Consider the following 25,515-nt stretch of genomic DNA (forward strand, 5'->3'; position numbering starts at 1 on the left):
ATTAATTAAACTGATGGAAACACATTTAATGATAGCAAGTCTCAGAAATCTCAAAGATGTATATTGGTACTTTGTTTCAGGGACAACAGATTGTACTTTTAACAATCATTTAAAATTACATATACATATGTATACATATATATGTATACATATGTATGTAGTTTTTTTTTTACTCCTTTAAATTTTTAGGTATGTTTCCTCTCACAACTTTTTTTTTTTTTTGCCTAAAATCATTTACATGGCAGCTATGGATAGGTATCAGTTTTCTAATCTTATTCCTCATTTCTACTTATGTTATACAAGAAGACATGAAACTATATATAATATAGATGTAGATATCTATTTTGATATGCTAAATTCTTCCTTAGATGTATCATCATGACAAGGAGGTGATCCTGGGGTCTCAAAGGTCTGTGACAACTCAGGACAATATATGGTGGCTCCTGTAAAGTTGCAAAGTCCCTGAGAGCAGGCCCAATAATTTGCAATGGGGTTGTTGTTCAGGGACAATAGTAGTTAAGACTAGAGAAGTTATGCTGGTACATGTTAAATGATAAATTATAAGATGATTTATGTTGTAATGGCCAAAAAAGAATTTCCTTTTTGCTTTGTTTTAATAACAATTTCTGGCATTTATACATCATGCTAATATTTGCAAAGCAGTGTAAATACATATGTGTTAGAAACTATATATATGAATATATGTATACATATGTTTAATGTGTATAGCTATGTATACATATGTTTGTTTGTATAGACTCAGACATTTAGATATAAATATTCTCCTTTGAAACTCAAAAGTGGTTTGTTTTTTTTTAATGTAGGAACTATCATTAAAGTAGACCAAATAATATAATGAAAAGAACACTGAGTTTGGAATCAAAGGAGCTGGGTTCAAATCCTGTCTCTGAGATTTGCTTCCTATATAGCTATGAGCAAATCAATTAATATCACTGGAACTCAGTTTCTTTATCTGAGAGATGAGAAAGAAATAGCCTGATGATGTGGCCATTGCTTGTCCAGGGTCACAAGGCTAATAAATACAAGATATTATATTCAAAGCCAGGTTCTCCTGACTCTAAGCAAGGTGCTCTATCTTTTATTTTAAAATTTATGGAATAAGACAAGGAATTCTATAGCATTGTACAATTAAAAAGATTATTATATATGAATTATACATTATACATATACATAATATTATACATGAAACTGCAAATCTAATGTGAACAAATTGCTATTCCTTTCAAATATAGACCAAAATTATCGAGTAATTTTTTCTTCCCTCCCCCTGCCATAGAGATGGCATACGTACATACATATATACATTTATACGCACATATATACATATATATGTAAAATTATTCTATATATATGCTACTATTTATCAGTTCTTTCTCTGGATGCAGATAGCATCTTTCTTTTTAAGTCTTATAAAGGCAATTTGGGTATTTATAATGGACAAAATTTATTTGCTCAAATTTGTTCTTAAAGCAATATCACTGTTGCTATATACAATATTCTCTTGTTTCTTCTCATTTCACTCTTCATTATTTCCTGTAAGTCTTTCCATGTTTTGTTTCTAAAATCATTGAGCTCATTCTTTCTTATAGCACAGTAGTATTCCATCACAATCATATATATATATATATATATATATATATATATATATATATATATATATATATATATATATATATATATATATATACATATATATATATATATATATATATATACCAAAACTTATACAGCTATTCTCCAATTGATAGCATCCCTGAAATTTCTAGTTCTTTGCCACTACAAAGAGAGCTACTATACTACAGCTTTGTCTATTTCCAAAGATAATTGGGGATCAAGGTGCTCTTTTCATTCACTATCCATAAGTCTTCATCTAAAGGCTAAAGAGAAGATGCCCTTCATGGTTTTGCTACTGTCAAGTTACTCTGAAACAAACAATTTCACAGCTGAGCAGCACCATATTAGCCTACCAGCACAGTGGTTGATAAACAAAGGCCTTATTACTTCAGTTGTAGTGGCAAGAATGTAAACCAGTGGGCCAAAATTTGGGGAGCACACAGACCAAAGTTCCTTAGGATGTGCCAGGAAGAATTGTGATCTGCATCCTTTGAGGGAATTCCCAAACTACTGAAATCCCAGATCCATTTGATTATTTGAACATGGCAGCAGGAACTACCTTGGTCAGGTCTGTATTTCTTAGCCATCACTAACACTTATGAGAAAAATGAAAAAACTTTGGATACTTTCAGATCATCTGTCAGCACATGTATTTGTATACCTTATAAGACCTCAGGTAAAGTTAAAAAAAAAAGTTTAGGATTTGAAATCAAGAACTAAATAAGAATCTCAGCTCTGTTGCCCATAATTCATTATTTGATCTTTTAACCTTTGTGAACTTCAGTTTACATGTCTCTTTAACAAGAGGATTGTGTTAGTCAATTTTTAAAGTCCATTCTGTGGAGTTATGCTGTATTAGATAATTTTTAAAGTCCGAGTTGACTTTATATTAGCAAAACAAAAACAAAGCAAAACAAAAAAGCTGTAGCTTACTATGGTGAGCTGAACTTTGAATTCAATTCAACATACATCTCTAGTACACCTTCTATAAGTAGTACTGTTTTTGTCTAAAGATATAAAGATAGATATGGCACAAACCATCCTCTCAGGGGGTTTTGAAATATTGGATAAAGAGTAATGAGGCATTCCTTGTCACCTAGTCTTCTCTAACAATCTACTGCATTATATCCTGTGGTTTCTATAGCATTCTTTCAATACTGACATTTACTTAAAAGTGGTGATGGTGACAAATTTGGATAAGGTTCCAGTCTACAGATTCCTTAAACATAAATAATGAAAATGCAGAAACAAAATAATATCTGAAACTATACTGTCAATGAATGTGTATTGTAAATAACTGATTTAATGCTGTGATTATTGCAACAGAGGGCTATGACAGAACCATTTCTCCCCTTTTAGTTTAAATGGGGGCAAGAAATTCAGCAAATGTAATAGACAGTAGCAGTAGTCAGGAGAGCAACAAGATAATGATGTTGTGGGGTTTTGAAGTGGGGGTAGAGTAGGTGGAATTGCTAAGCAGCTTAACTGTTGTTTTGATAGGGTATTTATAATTTTCACACCTGGGATGGGTGAAGGAGTTATAATAAACTATCTTATTTGTCACTGACATTGACAAGTTACTGGTGTTTCAAAACATGATCTAATAATTCTGCATAGCTTGGTAAAAGATTAAGCAAAGAAAGAATCTCAAAGTGATCATGGAGACATATGATTCCCTGCCTTCTATGCCTTTCCAATGTGTCTCTTTTTGTGACTTGTTTTAGAATCTCTCAACTGGAGGGGGACAACTTTCTTGTCTACATCACCATGATGGTTGAACTGTATATGAGTTATACCTTCATTGTCTACCATTTCTTTTATAATCTTACCATTTTAACCCCTTCTTTTCTAGGGACATTAAGAATAAGCCTGTAATGTGAATTGATATTTAGGCTAGTACACATGTTTGCTTCAAGTAGTCTAGAATTTAATGATGGAAAGTTGGGATATATGACTCTAAATTAGGCAGTATATTTTTAGATACATTCCCCACCCATACAATATTGCCAATGAAATGTTGAGTATTTCTGGTAGCTTAATCCTACCTTTTTGAATGAATTATGAGGATATGTCAATGTCATTATTTTACCAAGAATACATTCTTTACTAAGATTATCATAAGGAGCATCAACCATCACACATTTGAAAAATTCCTTCCTCCTAATGGACAAGAAATTAGTTGCTAAGATGGAAGGAGAGGTGCATTTCAGAGTTAATTGGTTATTTATAATTAGATCATCTACAGGTTAGAAAAGAAATAAAAGATAAAAATCAAATTAGAAGAAAAAAATAAGTTTGGAGACATTGTACTTTCATAATAGATACAAGCTAATCTTTTTAAAGAAGCTACTGACCCTCAAAATGGGAGACAGACAAATTTAGGACATTGACGCCAATCATTTTCATCTCTAAAAAAGTTTAACCAATGTAATAATACTGTTGACACAACAAGGAAGAACTCATGAACCCTTGATCCTCTTTCTAAGTAGGGAAACAGGATAATTAAGGTAAAATTTGATTTAAAGTACAAGTTAATTTATAAAACATTATGCATGAGGACAATGGAAGATTATGGACAATTTTGTTTGATAAAATAGTGAATAGTAGTTAGAATAAAAGTAAGGGTACTGAAAACATAGTCTGAAAACTGACACCAAGATCATTCCAAGAATATTTACAGATGAAACTGAAAGGCAGATGACAAATAGGCATGAAATGTAATGGCAATTTACTTCCATATTCATTAATAGGAGAAGGAACATAATCAGAATTTACCACTTCAGTGTTTGACATAAGGAAGTATAAATTCTGCTGAAGAAATAAACTCAGTAAGAGTGGCTGGAATGGACTAAATATATGCAGGAGAAACAACTGCTAGAGGAGATATAATTTTAAGGCTATTTAAGAATCTATTTTAATATATCTTAAAATGGGAAAAGTTTCAAAATAATGGTGTTCTGGAGTTGAGGTAAGGGAGAATTGAATTTAAATTCCATCTCAGACATTCCCTAGATGTGTGACCTTAGGCAACTCAACCACTCAGGGCCTCAGTTTCCCCATATGTAAAATGATGTGGTTGGATTCATTTGCCTCTAAAGTCTCTTTGAGCTATGAATCTATAATCATTTCATAATATACATAGTATTATTATTCAAAAAGCAACGAAGTTATGAACTATTGATGACTGATATTCCTATTCTTTCATCTCTATAAAACCTTTATGAAAATAGTCCCAATAATCTAGGATATTGTTGACAAAATCATGATAAGGTAGTAAGAAGACTTCCATAAAAGCAATGAAATATAATTTCTGGGGCAGATGAGAGTTTCATAATGAGACAACAAAATAAGAAGTATGGAGAATATGAGAATATTAGACTCATATGTGTATATATATACATATATATGTATATGTATATGTTTATGTGTGTGTGTGTGTATGTTAGTAATGATGGCCTAGATTCTAGACCACTATCTGTTGATTACTAGGGGAAAAAGAAGAAAAACAACAGTGGAATAAAGCATAGTGTTGGGTTCTTTAACTCACAACATGTTTTCCATAAATAAAAATAAAACTGAATGCAACCATAAGTATAACTCTCTTTCAAATATCATTATCAATAAGACAAAAAAGTGATGTACGTTCATCAAATGTTTTGTCTAGTGTTCTAGAGGATGTCTAACACAAAATTCAAATAAAAGGAGAAAGTCTGTAGATGTTCCTGTTTGAGAGTTGCGTCATGCTAAATTCATTGAGTTCAAGAATATTTCAGCATCTCTTCAGAGCCTCAAAAGAAACTAATTTAGCAACTAGACTCCCTGTGTCCTAGACCAAAGGTTTCAAACATGTAGCCTGTAGGTCACATGTAGCCCATAATGCTCAACCAGATTAAAATGTAACGGGGATATATTTAACAAAATAAATGAAAATACAGGGAAAAACAGATAACATGATGTTTTAAAACTAAATCAATATGAGACTCATAGGGATTTTAGGTACAGATTAGTGGATCGTGTTTCTCACTGAGTTTGACACCACTGGCCTAGATTGTAGCATGCAGACTGCTAATTTATCCATTGAACTAGCTCCTCAGTAGGTACACCCACAAATTTTTTAAATAGATGAAGAAGCAGACCTAGAATTTACCAGAAGAAGAATACTAGGGTAATTTGAATTTCATTAATTCAGTAAGAATTTATCAGGGTGAAGAAGTGTTCAAGGCTTTGTGTTAGCTGTTCGAGATACTGGAATAAAAATGAAACAATGATTGCTTTTAAAGAGTTTACAATCCATTAAAGAGATATAACTGTAAACCCAAAAGGCAATTTAAACTTTATCTGAAGTAAAATTGAGTGTATTGGGTGAAGCCTTGTGTAGGAGATGATGCTTGAGTTAGTCCTTGAGTAAACATTTGAGAAATCTTATAGTTCTTTTTATTAATGTATTTATTTGCTTTCAGTTTTCTACAATCACTTCCATAAGTCTTAGATTTTCTCCCTCTCCCTTCTCCCTCCTGCTCCAAGATGGCATGCAATCTTATATGGGTTCTACATAAACATTCTTATTAAACACATTTTCACATTAGTCATGTTGCATAGAAGAATTAAAATGAATGGGAGAAACCATGAGAAAAAAAAAACAAACCAAAACAAAACATAACACAAGAGAAAATAGTCTGTATCATTCTGCATTCTGATTCCATAGTTCTTTCTCTGGATGTGGATAGCATTTTGCCTCAAGAGTCCTTTGGGAATATTTTAGGTCCCTGTATTGCTGTGAATAGCTAGGTCTACCAGAAACAGTCCTTGCACATTGTGGTTGTTACTGTGTACCATGTTCTCCTGGTTCTGCTCATTTCACTCAGCATCAAAATCCTATAGTCCTTTCAATTATCCTGCTGTTTCTTTTTGCAAACAACAATCTTTTTTTCATATTAATATTATGCTTCCAGAGTAGCACTATTCCATAGTGGATAGACAACCTATGTTGGAGCCAGAAAGATCTAAGTTCAAATCCCTCCTTTGACACATACTGACTACAATACTGGAGACACCAATTATAAACTCCCTACATGCAAGTCTAATACTTCACGTTGTGTGAGTGGTCATTAACTACTTTGGTTCTTTTCCATGAACTCCCCATTCCAAAAAGTCACAAGTTTAGATCAAATATCTCAGAAAAGCATACAAGATAGGCAAAAAAGGCAGTAGGTTATGTAGGCTGAAGTATATTACCAAAAATGATTTGTCTATAAGAAGCACCTAAAGAAAACTGGTGACATGTTTGAATACAATAGTTCGTATTCTAATCAGGGAGAAATATTGAAAAATAAGAGTAGAACTGATGGAAATTTTGGCTAAAGTATTAGGAGAGCCAGAAAAAAAAAAAACATTTTTCAGCAGCACATGGTGGAGAGGGGAAGAATACAGGAGAATACAGGTTTAAAAAAGTTGCAGATAGATAGAGGTCACATATCTCAAATATATAAAGAACTTTGTTAAATCAATGAGAATACAAGTCATTCTCCAATTGACAAAAGATCAAAGGATATGAAAAGGCAGTTTTCCAATGAAGAAATCAGAACAATTTATAGCCATATAAAATGTTCTAAATCATTGTTAATTAGAAAAATGCAAACTAAAACAACTTGAGATATTATTTTACACCTATCAGACTGGCTAAAATGATTACAGTGGAAAGTGACAAATGTTGGAGGAATTGTGGAAAAGTTAGGACACTGATTCATTAATTGTGAAATGATCCAACCATTTTGGAGAATGATCTGGAAGTGTGCTCAGACATTTATTAAACTGCCTATACCCTTTGGCTCAGCAATACCACTAGATCTATTTCCAAAGATGATTATGGGAAAAAGGAAAGAACTTATATGTTCTAAAATGTTCATAGAAGCTGTCTTTGTGGTGGCAAAGAACTGGAAATGCCCATCAGTTTAAAAATAACTGACTGTGATAGAATACAACCGTGATATAAGAAATGATGATCTCAGAGATCTTAGACAAAACCTCTTTACTTCTGATGGTAGCCATCTCTGAGGTGGGGTGAGGGGAAGAAAGATAAAAGGGGGAAGGAAATTTACATGATAACTTTGTTGTGTGTGTAAAAGGAACAGCAAATTGTGCATAGTGAATTTGCAAGTACATATGCAGTCATCTTTTTTTAAAATTATACTATGTTATGGAGATGCTTGCTTTATTCCACAAATTTAAAAAAATAATCATTAAAAAAAAAGAATAGCACAAAATCAACAGGCATGAATGAATGATACATTAATTAAATGTCTGATATATGTCAAGGTCCATGGTAGGTGTAGTGAATAAAAAGACAAATATGAGCTAGTCCTTGCCCAAAATGATTTTATAGTCTAATTGAGGAGATGGAAATAGATCAAGAGTCAAGATACAAAAATATTGCAACTGCCTTAAAAAATTCAAATTTAATATGGACAAATGGAAAGTCCTTTACTCAACTTATTAAAAAAAAAAACAAAACACCATACAAGAATAAAATGGCCAACATAGATAACAGGTTTGTTGAAAATATCTGCAGGTTTGAGTGTACTACAAGTTCAAGATAAACCAATAGAGTGACACAGCAGCTTCCCCTCTCCAAATGAAACAAAACCCTTCTGGACTACATTAAAGGAGGCACCATGTCTAAGCACAAAGGAGTGATAGTTCACTTTTCCTAATTAAAACCATGCTTTCAGTTCTAGGAAGGTTCTAATTTAGGAAGATCATAGGCAAGCTTAAGAGTTTTTAGAAAAGGGAATCCAGAATTCTGGGAGGACTCAAGATCATGCCATACATGTGTTGGCTGAAAGAAACAAAGATGATTATCTTAAGGAAGAAAAGAGTCAGAGGGGGATATGGTAAAAGTCTTCAGTATTTGAAAAGCTATTAAAAAGAAGAGAGATGAAATTTATTTTGTTTGGCCCAAAGAGCATAACTAGGATCTATATGTGTGTGCTCGTCCTTCATTGCCGAAGAAGACCATGCCATCAGAGAAATGACATGACTTGCGCTTGACTTTGTTTTGAGTGAGGGAGGGCTGTGCAGGTCATCAGCCTCACTTCTCCAGAGTCATCTCAATCCAGTGACCAAATATTCATCAGGATGACTGGAGATGACCCAGGATGAGGTAATTGGGATTAAGTGACTTGCCCAAGGTCACACAGTTAGTGAATGTCATGTCTGCAGTGAGATTTGAACTCAGGTATTCTTGACTCCTTCACTGGTGCTCCATCCACTGCACCACCTAGCTGCCCCAACTAGGATATAAGGTGCAAATTGAAGACTATTTAGGTCTGATGTAAGGGGAAAAATTGGAGCAGCTCCAGCTAGGTGTCCAAGTAAATAGAGTGCCAGGCTTAGAGTCAGTAAGCACTGACTTTAAACCTGGCCTGAGATACTAGCTGTGTGATCCTGAGCAAGTCACTTAAGCTTGTTTGCCTCAGTTTCCTTATCTGTAAAATGAGCTGGAGAGGGAAATGGCCAATTACTCCACTATCTTCATCAAGAAAACCCCAAATGGAGTCACATAAAGTAAGAGACAAGTGAAACAACTAAACAAAAGAGATAAAACAACTAATATTTAAAGTTGTCCAAAATTAGAATGGGTCATCTTGGGGAGTGATGGATCATTTCACTAGCAATATGCCAGAAGACTGGCTGACTGCTTGTGAATGTGGCAGAAGGGGTTCTTGTTCAAGTCCCTCCAACTTGGAGATTCTATTGCACCTTTATTAAAATTTCCTTAATTCTCTCAGATAAAATAAAATAATAAAAATAAAAATAACTGACATTTATATAGCAGTTAGTAAGTACTGGGCTAAGTGCATTACCTTCTCATTTGATCCTTGTAACAATCTTGGCAGGCAGGCGCTATTATCTTCATTTTACAGTTGAGGAAACTAAAGAAAGTAGGGATTAATTAATTTAGTTAGTATCTATTAGTTAATAAGATACAATTAGTTAAGTATCTGAAACCAAATTTGAACTCAAGTCTTCTTACTGCAGGTCCAGAACTCCACTGTCCCACCTACCTGTCCCCAAAGTCTAAAAACAAAACCATACTCTCTAAAACATCCTTCTTTTGAACTTCTATTATTTGTGCACATGACACATCCTCTTGTTAGACTGTGAACTCTTTGAAAACAGTGAATAGTCATACCTTTTGTATCTTCAATACCTATCACAGTATCTAGCAAAAAATTTTTATAAAGATTTGTTGTTCCTGTATTGCTGAATGACACTTGTGCTCCAAAGATTAGACATTTTCTGAATATGTATGTCAGCCAGGAAGCACAAGTCTGTTTTGCTCATTGTAATTACAGCACTTAATTATATCAATTTTCATGCCTGAATTACCTTCTCACCATTTTAAATGAACGGAAAATAGTCTATAAGGTTTTTTTATAGAGTACCCAAGAATTTACATAGGCTGTGTCTAGTGTTGTTAATGAGGTCTCTTAATCTTCCAACCAACTGCCTCAGAGTTTATAACTTAGATGTTCTTTTTGATTTAACTAAGATATGTGATAGAACAGCTGGATGTATAATGCAATTAGTGTGTGAGCTGTATGCATAAGTTTGATACAATAAATTGATTTAAAAATTATTAAATATTCACAAAGCGAATGCATTCTAGTAGGTGGCAGTTGAGAAGAAGAGTCTACATTAAATATTACATAGCTTTCTTCTCTCTAGAGAAAAATGCAGTAAATTGAGTCCTCATTCAAAGGAGATAAAATGTCCAAATTTAAAAAAAAAACCTTTTTTTAAAATGGCTTCACTCACAAAATTATTACTTGGGCACAGTCACTGCATCATTATTCTTCACTCAGGAAGTTTATAATCTAATATAAAAACATGCAATCGACATAGTTGTGTGCTAATATATTCACTTATTATGAAAGGCTGCTGAAGAAAGAAGGAAATATTGGGTTAAATATTATACTAAATGGATGTTAGATGGTGTTCATTTAGGGAAGCTTCCTGAAAGAAGCAAACAAGATACATAATTTAGTCAATAGAATGGGTGAAATTTTCTAATACATTCAGAATAATCTTTTCTAAAATTTTAAGGCAGGGTAAATAAAAATGAAATGTGATGAGAAGCAGAGAATGGGGTTGGTCCCAATTATATGAAGTAGGACCTAGGAGTCAAGGAGGGAAGGTAGATGTATTTCAGCCAGTCAGTGATCTTTAAAAATAAGAAACTGTTATTTACATTAACGAGATGATCAGACTTCAGAAAGTTGGGAATCATGCATGAAACAATTTATTTGTATAAAGAGTATTGAAATCATTGTATATTACCATCATCCTTTTTTTCACACATAAATTCCCTCACTTTCCTCTGTTGGGAAAACAAATTTTAGAGACCTGGCAATAATAAATAGAAAAAGGAGAAAGGTAAAAAACAACTAAAATTTTTTATAGCAAGAGCACCCTTGTTACATGTGTAGATCGTTCTTATTAAGATTTAAAAGAGATGATAAAACAGACATATGAGTAATTATTAATGTCTTCCTAATCTATTTTTTTGGAAGGGTGATAATACCATCTCTGATTTATCCAGCCATTTTGTACAATGTATTCTTTCAGGTATCTTATGCAAAAAATATATCATAATTGAGATTCCAAAATTGTGTCCCTTTCTGAACTGATTTCTTCTTAATGGGCTTGAACTGTTCAAAGCATGTTTCAGATTTCTTCTTGACACTTTATTTTCTACTATCACATATTCATATATTAAGAGTTAATCCAAAGGTAGCAATTGCCCTGTCATCAATAATACCTTGAGTTGATCTGACTTACTTGGGTCTCTCCACATTTTCTACAAAATCATTTTCCCCTCCACTATTCTTCACTGTGTTATGAGACAATGTTGCTCATAATGATCTACCACTCTCCTCTACGATTTGGTGACATTATATGCGTAATAATCATGTTATGATGAATCCTCAGGAAATGAAATGTTGAGTCACATGAAACCAATGTAATGATATGTGGTAGTCATATGTAGAATACAAGCTATTATCAAAACATGTTTGACATATAAGAAATACTAGAAAAGATATCATTGAGGAAAGGAAGAACCTACTTGATGATACCAAAGACCCACTGAAATATCATTTTACAATTTGCATCAAACACCTACAATGTGTGACATGAAAAACAATATGCATGTTATATGCATAAGTACATATATATATTTATAAATGCATGGATTCATATAGATATGAGTGTGGAAGTAATAACAAGAACAGATGGTATTTATATAGTGTTTTGAATTTTTCAAAATGTTTTATACACATTATCCTTTTTGATCCTCACCAGCACTCTGTACAATAGGTATGGAAAATACCTACAGTACTTTAGAGAAGAAAACAAGCCTCTGAGAGATTAAATGACTTGTCCATGGTTATAAATCAAGGGTCAATACTGGAATTCAAAGCAGGTCTTGTTGATTCCAAGTCCAGCACTTTATCTCCAATTCCTAAATTCTGGCAAACTAGTTGGGAGCAACAGAGAAAACAATTTGTAAACAAAAGATAATAAATTTAGTTTTAGATATGTAGAATATTAGGTGGCAATGGTACATAAAGTGAGTCAGATTTGACTTTTATATTGTTTGTATACTGATTTATTTGCTATTTTAGGTTATTGCTTGAGTCCTCAGAGATAGAATGCTATGTCATTTATAGCAACAACACCAAGTTGCATTTAGTATTATGTGTCCACTTCATTATGGAATGGTACTTTTATATATGAAAATTATTCTAAAGGACTAAATAAATACAATGAAGAAAGTTTTTCTCTCTTCCAGCATCTTTAAAATAAAAAAATCACAGTCAATACTATAAACTCTCTTCTCTGTGATATAGTCAAGAAACTGTTTCTATTCAAATATTATAACAACTTGTCAAACGTACTATACATAAATTACATATTTAATCCATGATAACTTAAAAGCAACCTGAAATATCATATAGTATATCAAGGGTACCAAATTAGCAGAAGTCCATAAATAAATAAACTCAGTTGGCAATTCAGTTTATTGTAAATATTAGTAGTCAATGTTATTTTATATGGTTTTCTCTGTATGTTGACTTGCCATATAATTTTTCTTCACCCTCCCATGAACAAATTTTCCAATAGAAAAACTATGGTAAAATATGACTTTAAAAACTGAAATTCACTTTATTATTGTACTTTTATCCTCTAATAGAACTTTAAAATATCCCTATAAAATCTAATAAGAAATATCCAAAAGAGACTGACTCCCTTTCACAAAATGGTTCAAAAATATTGTAGATAAAAATATATCAGGGCAGAACCAAGATGGTGGAATAGAAGCAGGGAGCTACTTGAGCTCTCCCCCCAAACCTCTCAAAAAAAAAATCTATTAAAAATGTCTCTAACCAAGTTCTAGAGCAGCAGAAACTGCAAAATGACAGAATGAAGCAAATTTTCAGCCCCAGAAAATCTCAATAGTGAACAGGAAGGGTCTATCACACCTGACTGGTAGCACTGTTTGGTGTAGGCCATGCCAGTGTGGACAGGGCTGGAGCAGGTCTTAGGGAACTGAATCACTGGTGACTGTGATGGTTTTCAGACTTCTCAACCAAAAAATGCCAAAGACAGCTTAAAATGTCAGTGGGAAGGTTCTCTCACCCAGCTGAGAAGATAACATGGTTCAGCCCCCGTCCCAGCCCAGCCTTCATCTCAGGGCAGTAGCAGCCATTTCTGAAGCAGCAAGCTGCTTCTGGAGTCCTCCACTTAATAAAGAGTTCAAAGATCAAGTGATTGACTGGGAAGATGACCAAACTGGGGAGATGAAAACAGACTATAGATTCTTACTTTCTTGATGAAAATGTAATTTATTATATCATTGATGATGAGAAACATCAAGGGATGCAACAAGAAGAAGACAACAAAGTTTAGGCTCCTATATCCAAAGCCTCCAAAAAATATAAATTGGTCTCAGGCCATCAAAGAACTCAAAAAAGGATTTTGAAAATCAAGTAAGGGAGGTAGAGGAAAAACTGGGAAGAGAAATGAAAGAGATGCAAGAAAATCATGAAAAATGAGTCAACAGCTTGTTGAAGAAAACTCCAAAAACTGTTGAAAGAATAAACACTTTTTAAAATTAGACTAACCCAAATGACAAAAGAGCTGCAAAAAGCCAATGGGGAGAAGAATGCCTTAAAAAGCAGAATGAACCAGATGGAAAAAGAGGTCCAAAAGCTCACCAAAGGAAATAAATCCTTAAAAACTACAATGGAGAAAATGGAAGTTAATGACTTTATGAGAAATCAAGAAATTATAAAACAAAACCAAAAGCATGAAAAAAGTCAAAGACAATGTGAAATATCTCATTGGGAAAAAAAAAACTGACCTGGAAAATGGATCTAGGAGAGACAACTTAAAAATTATTGGAGTACCTGAAAGCCATGATCAAAAAATGAGCTTACACAAAATCTTTAAAGAAATTGTCAAAGAAAACTGCCCTGATATTCTAGAACCAGAGGGTAAAATAGAAATGGAAAGAATCCACCAATCACCCCCTGAAAGAGATCCCAAAAGGAAAAATCCTAGGAATATTGTAGCCAAATTCCCAAGTTCTCAGATCAAGGAGAAAATTATGCAAGCAGCCAGAAAGAAACAATTCAAGTATTGTGGAAACACAATAATGATAACACAAGATTTACAGCTTCTACACTAAGGGATCAGTAGTCTTGGAATATGATGTTCCAGAGGTCAAAGTGGCTAGAATTAGAACCAAGAATCATCTACTCAGCAAAACTGAGTATAATACCTCAGGAGAAAAGTGGAATTTCAATGAAATAGAGGACTTCTAAGCATTCTCATTGAAAAGACCAGAGCTGAATAGAAAATGTGACTTTCAAGTACAAGAATCAAGAGAAGCATGAAGAAGTAAACAAGAAAGAGAAACCATAAGGGACTTATTAAAGTTGAACTGTTTACATTCTTATATGGAAAGATGATATTTATAACTCATTATACCTTTCTCAGTATATCAGTAGTTGAAAGGAATATGTGTATATATGTGTATGTGTGTATGTAAATATGTATATGTATAACATATACACATATGTATGTGTGTGTATGGACAGAGGGGGGCACAGGGTGAGCTGAATTTGAAGGGTTGATATCTAAAAATAAAATTAACTGATAAGAGAAATAGAAATAGAGAGGTAGAATGTAATAAATCATCTCACATAAAAGAGGCATGAAAGAACCTTTACAATGGAGTGGAAGAGGGGAAAGGTGAAAGGGAATGACATACACATTCAATTGGGTATGAAAGTTTATCTTACCATACAAGAAATCAAGGGGAAAGGGGATAAGACAGGGGGAATAACAGAATAGACAGCAGATTGGGGAAAGGTACAATTGGAAGCAAACACCTTGGAAGAGGGATAGATCAAAGGAGAGAACTGAATACATGGAGAGCAGCACAGGATAGAGGGAAATAAGAGTTAGTCTTTCATAACATGACTGTTCTGAAAGTGTTTTGCATGACTGTACCTGTATTACCTATATCAAATTGATTACTTTCTCAATGAGGGCGAATGGGAAGGAGGCAAGTGAGAGAATGTAGAACTCAAAACTTTAAAAATGAATGTTAAAAATTGTTTTTACATGCAATTAGGAAATACTATATATAGGCAATGGGGTATAGAAATTTATCTTGTCCTACAGGAAATTAGAAGGGAAGAGGATAGAGGGTTCTAAGGGGGGGGGGGGTGATAGAAGGGAGAGTAGATTGGAGGAAAGGGTGACCAGAATATGTACCATCCTGAGTTGTGGAGAGGAGGAGATGGGGAGAAAATTTGAAGTTCAAAATTTTGTGGAAGTGACGTTAAAAACTGAAAATAAATAAATTTGTTTAGAAAAAAATTAAAAAATCATACATATTTTAGACAAGATTTCTCAGTGGGAGAAAGATTGGATAAAAATGTCTTTTTAAAAAATATATTGTTTATAACATCTTTTTTTTTTTAAGTTTGAGTCCTTAAATGTCTTCCTCCCTCCAGTATTTCCCTCATCCCTCCAGAAGGCAATCAATATAATATTAGTTATAGATGTGAAATCATACAGAACATAATTCCATATTAGCCATGTTGCCAAAAATGAAAAAGCAAGTGAAAAAAATTATACTTCAATTTGCAATCAGAGTTCATCAGTTCTTTCTATGGAGATGGATAGGATTATTCATCACAAGTCTTTTGGAATTGTTTCAACTTATTATCTTGATCAGAATAGATAATATTTTTGCAGTTGATCATCATTACAATACTGTTGTTGCTGTGTGTACAATGTTCTCTGGGATCTGCTCATGTCACTTTGCATCAATTTAGATAAGTCTTCACAGATTTTTTTCTGGAACCATTTTGCTTGTCATTTCTTTTTTTAAAATTATTTTTAGTTTACAACATTCAATTCCACAAGTTTCTGAGTTTTAAATTTTCTCCCCCTCTCTTTTCTTCTCCCTTCTCAAGACTGCATGCAATCAGCTATTGGCTCTACATATACATTCATATTAGACATATTTTCACATTAGTCATGGTATAGAGAAGAGTTATAACCAATGCAATGAACTACAAGAAAGAAGAAACAAAAACAAAAAACAAAAAAGAAAGAGAGCAAAGAATATGCTTCAATATGCATTCAGACTCTGCAATTCTTTCTCTGGATGTGGGTAGCATTTTTCATCATGAGCCTTCTGGAGCTGTCTTAGGCACTTGCATTTCTGAGAAGAGCCAAGTCTATCAAAGTTAGTCATCACACCATGTGACTATTACTATGTACAATGTTCTGGTTCTGCTCTTCTCACTCAGCATCAGTTCATATAAGTCTTTCCAGGTTCTTCTGAAGTTCGCCTGTTCATCATTTCTTATAGGACAGTAGTATTCCATTATATTCACATACTACAACTTGTTCAGCCATTCCCCAGCTGATGGGCATCCCCACAAATTCCAGTTCTTTGCTGCCACAAAAGGAGCTGCTATAAATATTTTTGTACATGTGGGTCATTTTTCACATTTGTGTGATCTCTTTGTGATACATCCTTAGAGTGGTATTGCTGGATCAAAGGGATGCACATTTTTATAACCCTTTGGGCATAGTTCCAAATTGCTCTCTAAAAATGTTTGCATCAGGTCACAACTCCACCAACAATGTATTAGTTTTCCAATTTTCCCACATCTTCTCCAGTATTTTTTACTTTTTCTGTTTTGTCATATTAATCAAACTGATAGGAATTATGTGGTACCTGAGAGTTGTTTTGATCTGCGTTTTTCTAATCAATAGCGTTTTAGAACATTTTTTCATATAAAGATAGCTTTAATTTTTCCCTCTGAAAACTGCTTGTTCATATCCTTTGATCATTTATCAATTCGGGAATGACTTGTATTCTTATAAATTTAACAGAGTTCTCTCTATATTTTAGAAATGAAATCTTTATCAGAGACATTGGTTATAAAAAAATGTTTCCTAGTTTTCTGTTTCCCTCCTAATCTTGGTTGCATCGGCTTTGTTTGTACAAAAACTTTTCAATTTAATGCAATCAAAATTTTCCATTTTGCATTTCTTAATGTTCTCTATCTCTTGTTTGGTCATAAATTCTACTGTTCTCCATAAATCTGACAGGCAAACTATTCCTTCCTCTCCCAGTTTGCTTATAGTATCAGCCTTTATATCTAAATTGTATACCTATTTTGACTTTGTTTTAGTATATGGCATAAGATATTGTTCTATGCCAAGTTTCTGCTATACAATTTTCCTGTTTTCCCAGTAGTTTTTGTCAAATAGGGGGTTCTTATCCCAGAAGCTGGAGTCTTTGAGTTTATTTAGTATGATAATTTTTAAGACACTCCATAGTAGTACATTAGGCAATTAGGTGTCAGTGGATAAAGCATTGGACCTGGAATTAAGAAGATCTAAGTTGAAATTCTGCCTTGATAAACACTGGTTGACTTAATTTTTGAAACTTAAGAAAGTAAAAATTTTGCGCATGAAAATAAGAATATTATGTCTAAATATATATTAATATGCAATGTATAATAACATAAATATGTACTAAAATTTGATAGACACTACAAATTTATGAAATATCAAGTTAAAGTTTTATACAATGTTATATTCCAGAACTGGAAGGAATCTTGCAAATTACCTAGTTGGCCTCTTTTCAGATGAGGAAACTAAGTCCAAAGAGGTAGAGAAACTTATTCAAGGTCACATAGGCAATAAGTAACAGAACAGATATTTCATTTATGAATGCAAACACTGTAGTCTTTCTTCTATATCACATTACTTCTAATTAAGTATGAATTTCTCTCTCAAAACTAAAAGCTCATATTTCAAAGGATGTACCTCTTTTATATCAAATATTTAGATTCAAATTCAAAAATGTAAATACATTCAGATCTTGTTTTGACATGTCTATACATCTAGGTGGGAAGAAGAAAGGAAAAGAGATATTTAGATGATTGTGTAGACCCTATAGATTCTGGAGTTACTCTTCCAACACTGAATCAAAATGGCAGGTTAAGCCTTCAGAACCTATTTGTCTACTTGGCTCCTCTGAGTCCAAGACTATTCCTGAAGGGTTGGGGTAGTTTTCTAATGCTATATTTCCTGATCCCTCACTAGCTTACTTCCTCCATGATTTTCAGTTTGTATTATGTGGCCATGTTTAATTAGATTTTAGAAACATATTTATACAAAGTTGACATAGTAAGAACAGCTGGTACAAATTATTCTCCAAAAAAAAGTCACTTCCCTCACAAGTATAAAAAGTTCAAACTAAAGTAGATTTAAGTTTAGAGATAGAAGTGGCAAAGGTCCAACAGCTCTAGAAAGTCATTTTGAGTGAGTCATCAAGATAATCCACTTTAGCTTGAAGATAAGATATTACATAACATAATGTAACTTTTCTGCTGAGTTCCTCACAGAAACTTGAAGCTATCTTTTTTCTTCATTTCATCAATGATAATAGCAATCCCCAAACCTTCCACATCTTCCCAAGTACAAAAGACTGTTTCCTAATACATGGGAGGAAAGGGAGTAGATCAAGTCCAAAGCTGAAGCTGAAACTGAATTTCTCCTCTAACCTCCTCCCCAAGTGATTCCTTCAGTGAGGTTCGACTGGAAGATCTCTGTATCCTCTCTGCTTCCAGACACTCACATCCTTTACTTAGTGTGATCAAGTTATAAAAGCAAAGCAAGCAGACTTTAAATATCTCAAAGGTAGCTTTTCAGACCTTGATAGTTAGGTGGGATATGGGTCAAGTTCCAGATACAGAGTTTGGGGTTCTTCTTCTACCCAGAATGACAGAGATGAAAAGTTAAATGGAACTCAATGATATCCCCTACACAAATGACTTTCAAGAGATCAGATACATATGCTTCTAATCCAATATCCTCTCTCTGAGGAGATTGGAGTAGGGACCTTTAGCCCTAACATCCCTTATACCCTCCTGGCAGGAATGAAAGTGTCCCTTAGAAAAGGCTGGGAAGAGAAAGGTTAGAGCTATCTATTTTGCCTCTCCCTCCTAAGAAATGCACCCAAACCCTTATCCTTCTCCATTACCTATATACATACACACACACACACACACACACACACACACGTATATATATCAATACATAAACAGACATGTATTCATATATGTCAACATATATGTAGACCAGAACCACGATTTTACTGGTACAGGAAACTTTCATTGAGGTAATTCTAATAACAGAGATTGGCACCTGTCCTGCAATGTATAGTGTTGCAAGCAATAGCACATTGCTTGGAACAATGAAAGGTAAAGTGATTTGACCCAGCATCACACAGCCAGCACATATAAGAGGTGGAATTTGCAGCCAGGTCTTCCTGATTCCAGGGCAAGCTCACTAGCCTCTTCACTGTATCACATATACAAATACAATCAGTCAGTATACAACTATACTTGATTCAGAGTTTCAAGGGTGTATGATTTCATTGTTTTGTGTACCCCCTCAATTGACAAAAGTCACAATCCATCTGTGCTTTCATAGTCTTTGTAACTGGATTTAATGATAGGAGAAAAGAGAACAGCAGCCCTTCTTCCAATGCAGACATATTAGCCATCATCTAAGTAATCAATCAACCTTTGTAGAGATGGGACCCAGCTACTAAAGATCTGGAAAATTAATTTCTTGCCACCAAAGTCCTTGACACCTACAAATTAGTCAACATCAAAAATGAATACTATTTTCTCATAGAAATGACATTAAAGAAGATATGTTACCATCTGCTTTGTCACTGTGCCCTGAGGAACATTAGACTTTTCCATCTGACTTGCATCTGCAATCTCCTACATGTGATGTGTTGCACCAGAATGTAATTCCTGAAGGTAAAAATTTTATTGCTTTTCTATTGTATTCTCAGCACTGACCATAATGTTTTATGTATAGTAACTGAACAATAAACACTTTTTTCATTAATTTCCTTTTTTTTCCATTTCTGATAGAGCCTAAGGAAAAGGATGCAGCACTGGTAAATACACAATTCACCCAAAGTAAAAGTAAATTTTGTGGGACTAAACAAACTAAGAAAAAGGTCTAGTTTACTATCAAAAATAGTCTTGTTGTATAAAAATAGACACATTTAAAGTATTCTCTCCAATTCTAAACTTACTATTCTAATCAGATCAGGATGTTTCTACTGTTTAATGTATATAGGAGAATACTGATTAATAATTAGTGTTTGATGATAAAGGCAAGCACAATCAGACAGGCATCAAAATTTAAATTTATGTACTTCATGGTGAAATCCACAACATTTGCCTATATTGCCATGAACAATTAGAATTTAATATTCCTTGGATCAGGAACAATTCAGATTAGCCAACTTAATTCTCTAGATGAGGAGAGCTAACTTCTATGGTGATTAAAGCCATCAATCTCCTGAAAACTCTGGAAGTCACTATATAGCTCCCATCATTTGACTTCCTCAATAAAACTTTTCAGGGATCCTAAGGGAGGGGGTGGGAGAGTGGTTCTGTGCCTGAAGTTCTTGAATCCTGGACCTTCCTGCTTAAACTACCAATAAAGGTCCAGATATGTATAAGATTTTTTTTTCCTGATATGAACTCTATCAGTTGGGAACAAAGGCAAGTACAAATGGTTTTTCTGTGTAAGACTGAAAAGATAGAAGACAGTAGTAACATTTGATTTTGACTAACTTGTGTAGAATTTGAACCAATGAACTTGAGATAAGAAAAATAGCTACCTGAGCCAACTAGATGTTAAGAATAGCTAGTTTTCCATTAAAACACACACACAGGGCATTTGTTAAGAATACAATGACTACTTCTTCTCACCCATTTATTACTTTTTAGAGTATCTCTCTAGCAGTCCTATGAAAAAAACAAAAGCATGAAAAGTTCTTAATGATGAGAAGGGGAAAAAATGTGTGTGTGTGTGTGTGTGTGTGTGTGTGTGTGTGTGTGTGTGTGTGTGTAACAGCAAAGACCCCAACATACACAGGAGGTCCTGATGTACAGGTTCTTAGATCTACTTTTCTAAAAGGAAAAAAACTTTTGAGGCATCAGCACTCTACTTTAATCAAGCACATATATCCTTCATTTAGTTCAGGGGACAAAGTCAGCACCCTGAACTTCAGAGAAAATACAAACAGAGAAATAAAGACCAACAGAGAGGGCTTCCAACTGCCTGACCTTAAGCAATACACAGTTACTAAAGAGAGAAGCACCAACATCTTGATTTTCAAAGCCAGTAGGCTACCCAGAGTCTCAGCTGGCCAAACAAACACTTCCAATGAGTAAGACCCAAAACAAAACCTCACCTTAGAACATATACACACTTTTTAGAATCAGAGGGCATCACAACCCTTGAGAACTAGTGCCTCATTATAAATTAACAGAAGGTATGGGCTTTCCTACAAAACAAATCTTCCCCAATCAACCTTCCCTTAATAGGCAGGCCCACTAATAGGTGGGGAAGATCTTAAGCTCTAATTAACATAATTAACATTACAGTGTGTGTGCTGTTGCCATATTAAGGGGTCTTTACAAAGTAGTACACAAAAGAAAGCTTGAAGTACTAGAATCTTGGGGAAGTATAACTTTAGTTGGGATAAAAGATGAGAGAACTCTAGTGTCCTGTTTACCACTAATAATAGGAGACTCAGCTAAACAATGCATCAGAAAAAGAACCATTAAATTACAAATCCATTGTTGAATCAAGACAAATAATGGGTTTACTGCAGGAGTCTATGTATAATGTCACTGTTGGAATAGCCTTATGGCACTAAATATTAATAAACTAAACTGTGAATTCTTGGACTTCTTGAATCAGTCAAATAAAAAGCATTTAATATTTGCTGATCTTTTTTTAAGAAAAAATTATAGCACTTCTAGGGTACAATGGAAATTAGAATACTTAGACTTTATATTACACTTAAAGATTTTCTGAATACTTTATATGAAATCTCATTTTATTCTCACAGTAGCCCTGATTAGTAGGTGTCATTATTATTATTATTATTATTTTTCTCATTTTGCAGATGAGAAAATTAAAGCATAAAGAGGTCTAATGACTTGTCCAGGGTCACACTGCTTATAAATATCAGTCTAGATTTGAACCACTGCTGACTCTAGGCTCAGTGCTCTATCCATTGTACCATACACCTGCCTAGACTTTGAGTCAGAGCCCTTGGATTCAGATAACAGCTTTGCCTTTTATGTCCTCTGTGACCATGACAAAGCTGCTCAGCAACTCTAGGTCTCAATTTCCTTACTTGTAGAATGAAGAGAATGAATTAGATAACCTCAAAAAAAATCAAGTACTAAATCTATGATCCCTTCAATATAGTATATTTGCATGCTAATGTGTGCAAGATTGAAGGAAAATATGTTTAACAATGCTTTTTTCATCCTATCATTTAACAATAATTGTTAAAAATCTTACCCATTCTTCAAGATCTGGAAAAAATGCCACTTACTCCATGAAGTCTTCATTGATTCACCCCTTACTTATAGTTATATCCCCCACTCCACCAATAAATCCAACAAAAAGCATTTCTTAAACACTTACTATATGTTAGACATTGTGTTGAATACTGGACAAAGTCAAAATAGTTCTTAACTTCCAAGAAGCTTATTGTCTTATGTAAGAATATATGCATTCATACTATATATAAGTATTTATGTATGTATAATTGTACCTACATCTATATCTCTCTCTAGATTTAGCTATAGAGAGAAAGAGATACAGATATATAGATATAGATATAGATATATCTAAGACATATGCAAAGCACACATAAGACAGCTTTAGAGGATAAGACACTAGCAACTGGGAGGACTAGGAAGGGCCTCTTGTAGAAGGTGTTACCTGAGCTGAGTACTGAAGAAAACCAAGGAGTAATGTGTTAAAAGATATAAAAGACAATGAGGGGCCACATTGTAAAAATTTTAACCATATTCGTGTTTATGCTTTTATCATGGACTTATTATAGGCAAATGTGGGTAATATTTCTTCACAGTTTACCATCTGTGTATCTGTGTTAAATCTTAGGTTCCTTGAAGCTGGGTATTTTGCCTTATTTTATCTTTATATCTTCCTCATTGTCTGGAATACTATGGTGTACATAAAAAGTATGTAAGACATTTTCTGAATGAAGAAAAAGATTTCATGTAGGAAAAATTTCATCATAACACAAGTAGAAAACATATCACACTCTTTCAAAAGAGGGAAAGTAAATTTTAAATAAAAAAAGGAAGTGGAGAAGCATTAGAGGTAGTATGGTAAAGTGAATATTATAGATTTATAGTCAGAGAAAAAAAATTGGAATCCCATGGTAACACACCGATGTGACTTTTTGGTCATAACTAAGAGGTTACCACCTTAATCTCTCAGTTGTAGTGCCCTCATCTGTAAAATGAGGGGGCTGGATTTGTTGATCTATCCCTAAGATTGCTTCTGACTTTAAATCTATGATTCCCTTTCAGTGATCCTATACTGTCAGCATTTAACTGTCAAAACCTTTTCAATTTTTTTGAAGTAGCTGAAGAGTCTTTGAAAAGTATGTGGGCAGATTTCTTTAAAAAGCAAATTATAGCCCCAAGGTATTACCTGAGCTAATGGGCCAAGGAGGGCAAACAAAGAAACCAAACAGCTTTAGATGAAATTAAATTGAGGTCCTCTGAGGAACCAACTTTTCCCTTACCTTAAATGAAAAACAGTCATCCTTATGTTCAAAGGAAAAGGCCAGTTTGACAAAGAAATTGCCTGCAGATTACTTGGCTTCTGGGTAAAAAACTAAACTTGGAGTAGCCCTAGAAGGTGAGATACTAATGCACACACATACACAACTTGCTGATAAATAAACAAAGGACATCATGAAACATACAAAAAGTATTTAGATTTACTGTAAGAGGGCACATAATTATAAGCAAAGGTACTTTGGAATAAGATCCTCACATCAATATTAATTAAAAGGAATGTGACACTTGAGAGCAGAGCAGAACAGCTAGAAAAACCAAGAGGGAATAAGAAATGAACATTTTAGGAGTACCAGCCAGGAAGGAGCTGCCAGAATTAATGAGTTTTGCAGGGCATCTTAAAATCATTTTGCATTTGAACCTCCAGGTTGATACATTACACATGGAAAAGTAATATGAGATCCCCTCAGGTGTCTGTTTACCAAAAGACATTGCAAGGAAGCCCTATAATGTGGACCCTCAGATATCAGAAAGTACCCAAGTGTCCTTATGGAAGTTTGAGGAAAGGGGGATTTACATAAGAAGGATAGAACATGAATTTTGATTTTGAGCATTTGGCTTTGATTAATATGGAAGTGTGTAATTCAGAAATCTTACAAATTAAGTGATATTTAATCTCATTTATATTAAGGATTACAATTTAGAGTATGAAATTCCTTCCGATCATTTAACCTCAATTCTTTTACAAATGAGGAAAATGAATTCTAGAGAACTAAAAGACTTTCCCAATATCATACAAATTTTAGGAGTGAGATCCTGGATTTGATTTTAGGTCTTCTAGCTACTAATTCAGCATCCTTTTCATTGTAACACACAGAGAGAAAGAAGGCACATGGGTTACTGTTTGGGGATTTAGCCATTCATTAGATGATTCCCTTCTTTGTAAAATCCTGTTTTGAGAATCTCAAAATACTTAATAGCCACCATTTTATGGGACTATCTGAATTTTCCTGAGTGCTTTGTCCCCATAACTTTTCTGAGATGGAAAAGAAACATTAGTTTAAGTAAATTAGAAAGAGGGACCAGATGAAAGAAAAATAAGTGACTGAATAGGAGCCTTTTGGTTGGGTTTGTTTGAAAAGTCATATTACAACATGGAAATTTTGGGTAAATCAAAATTTCTTGAATATATTACTTCAGTCTTTTCTACTATTCTTTTATGAAAGTGACTGACAGCATTATATTTAAAAAAAAACTTCCTTGTGGATAAGCTATCTTTCTTGAAGGAGTTATTTGTTTAGTCTCATTTGCTGAAATATGAAAGATCTTCTTTAAGCTTTACCCTTTTTTGCCCCTAAAAGCCCAGACAAAACAGTGTTTTTACATACTGTAGTGCTTTCTTTTCTCCGTACAAAGTGATTTTAGAAGTTCAGAACAAGTGAAGGAAAAATCCAACCTTTGCCCCAAGATAGAACAATGCTTATTCATATCTGAATTAAATGTGCTTGTTAAGAGGGATCTAAAAAGATGTTACACTTTACCAAGTCCTAACTATGCCATTTTGAAGTACTGTATAAAGGCTGTCATTTTGGGGAGAAAGATAACATTTTTT

Source organism: Notamacropus eugenii, chromosome 5 (genome assembly GCF_028372415.1).
Source record: "Notamacropus eugenii isolate mMacEug1 chromosome 5, mMacEug1.pri_v2, whole genome shotgun sequence".
Classification (NCBI taxonomy): domain Eukaryota; kingdom Metazoa; phylum Chordata; class Mammalia; order Diprotodontia; family Macropodidae; genus Notamacropus; species Notamacropus eugenii.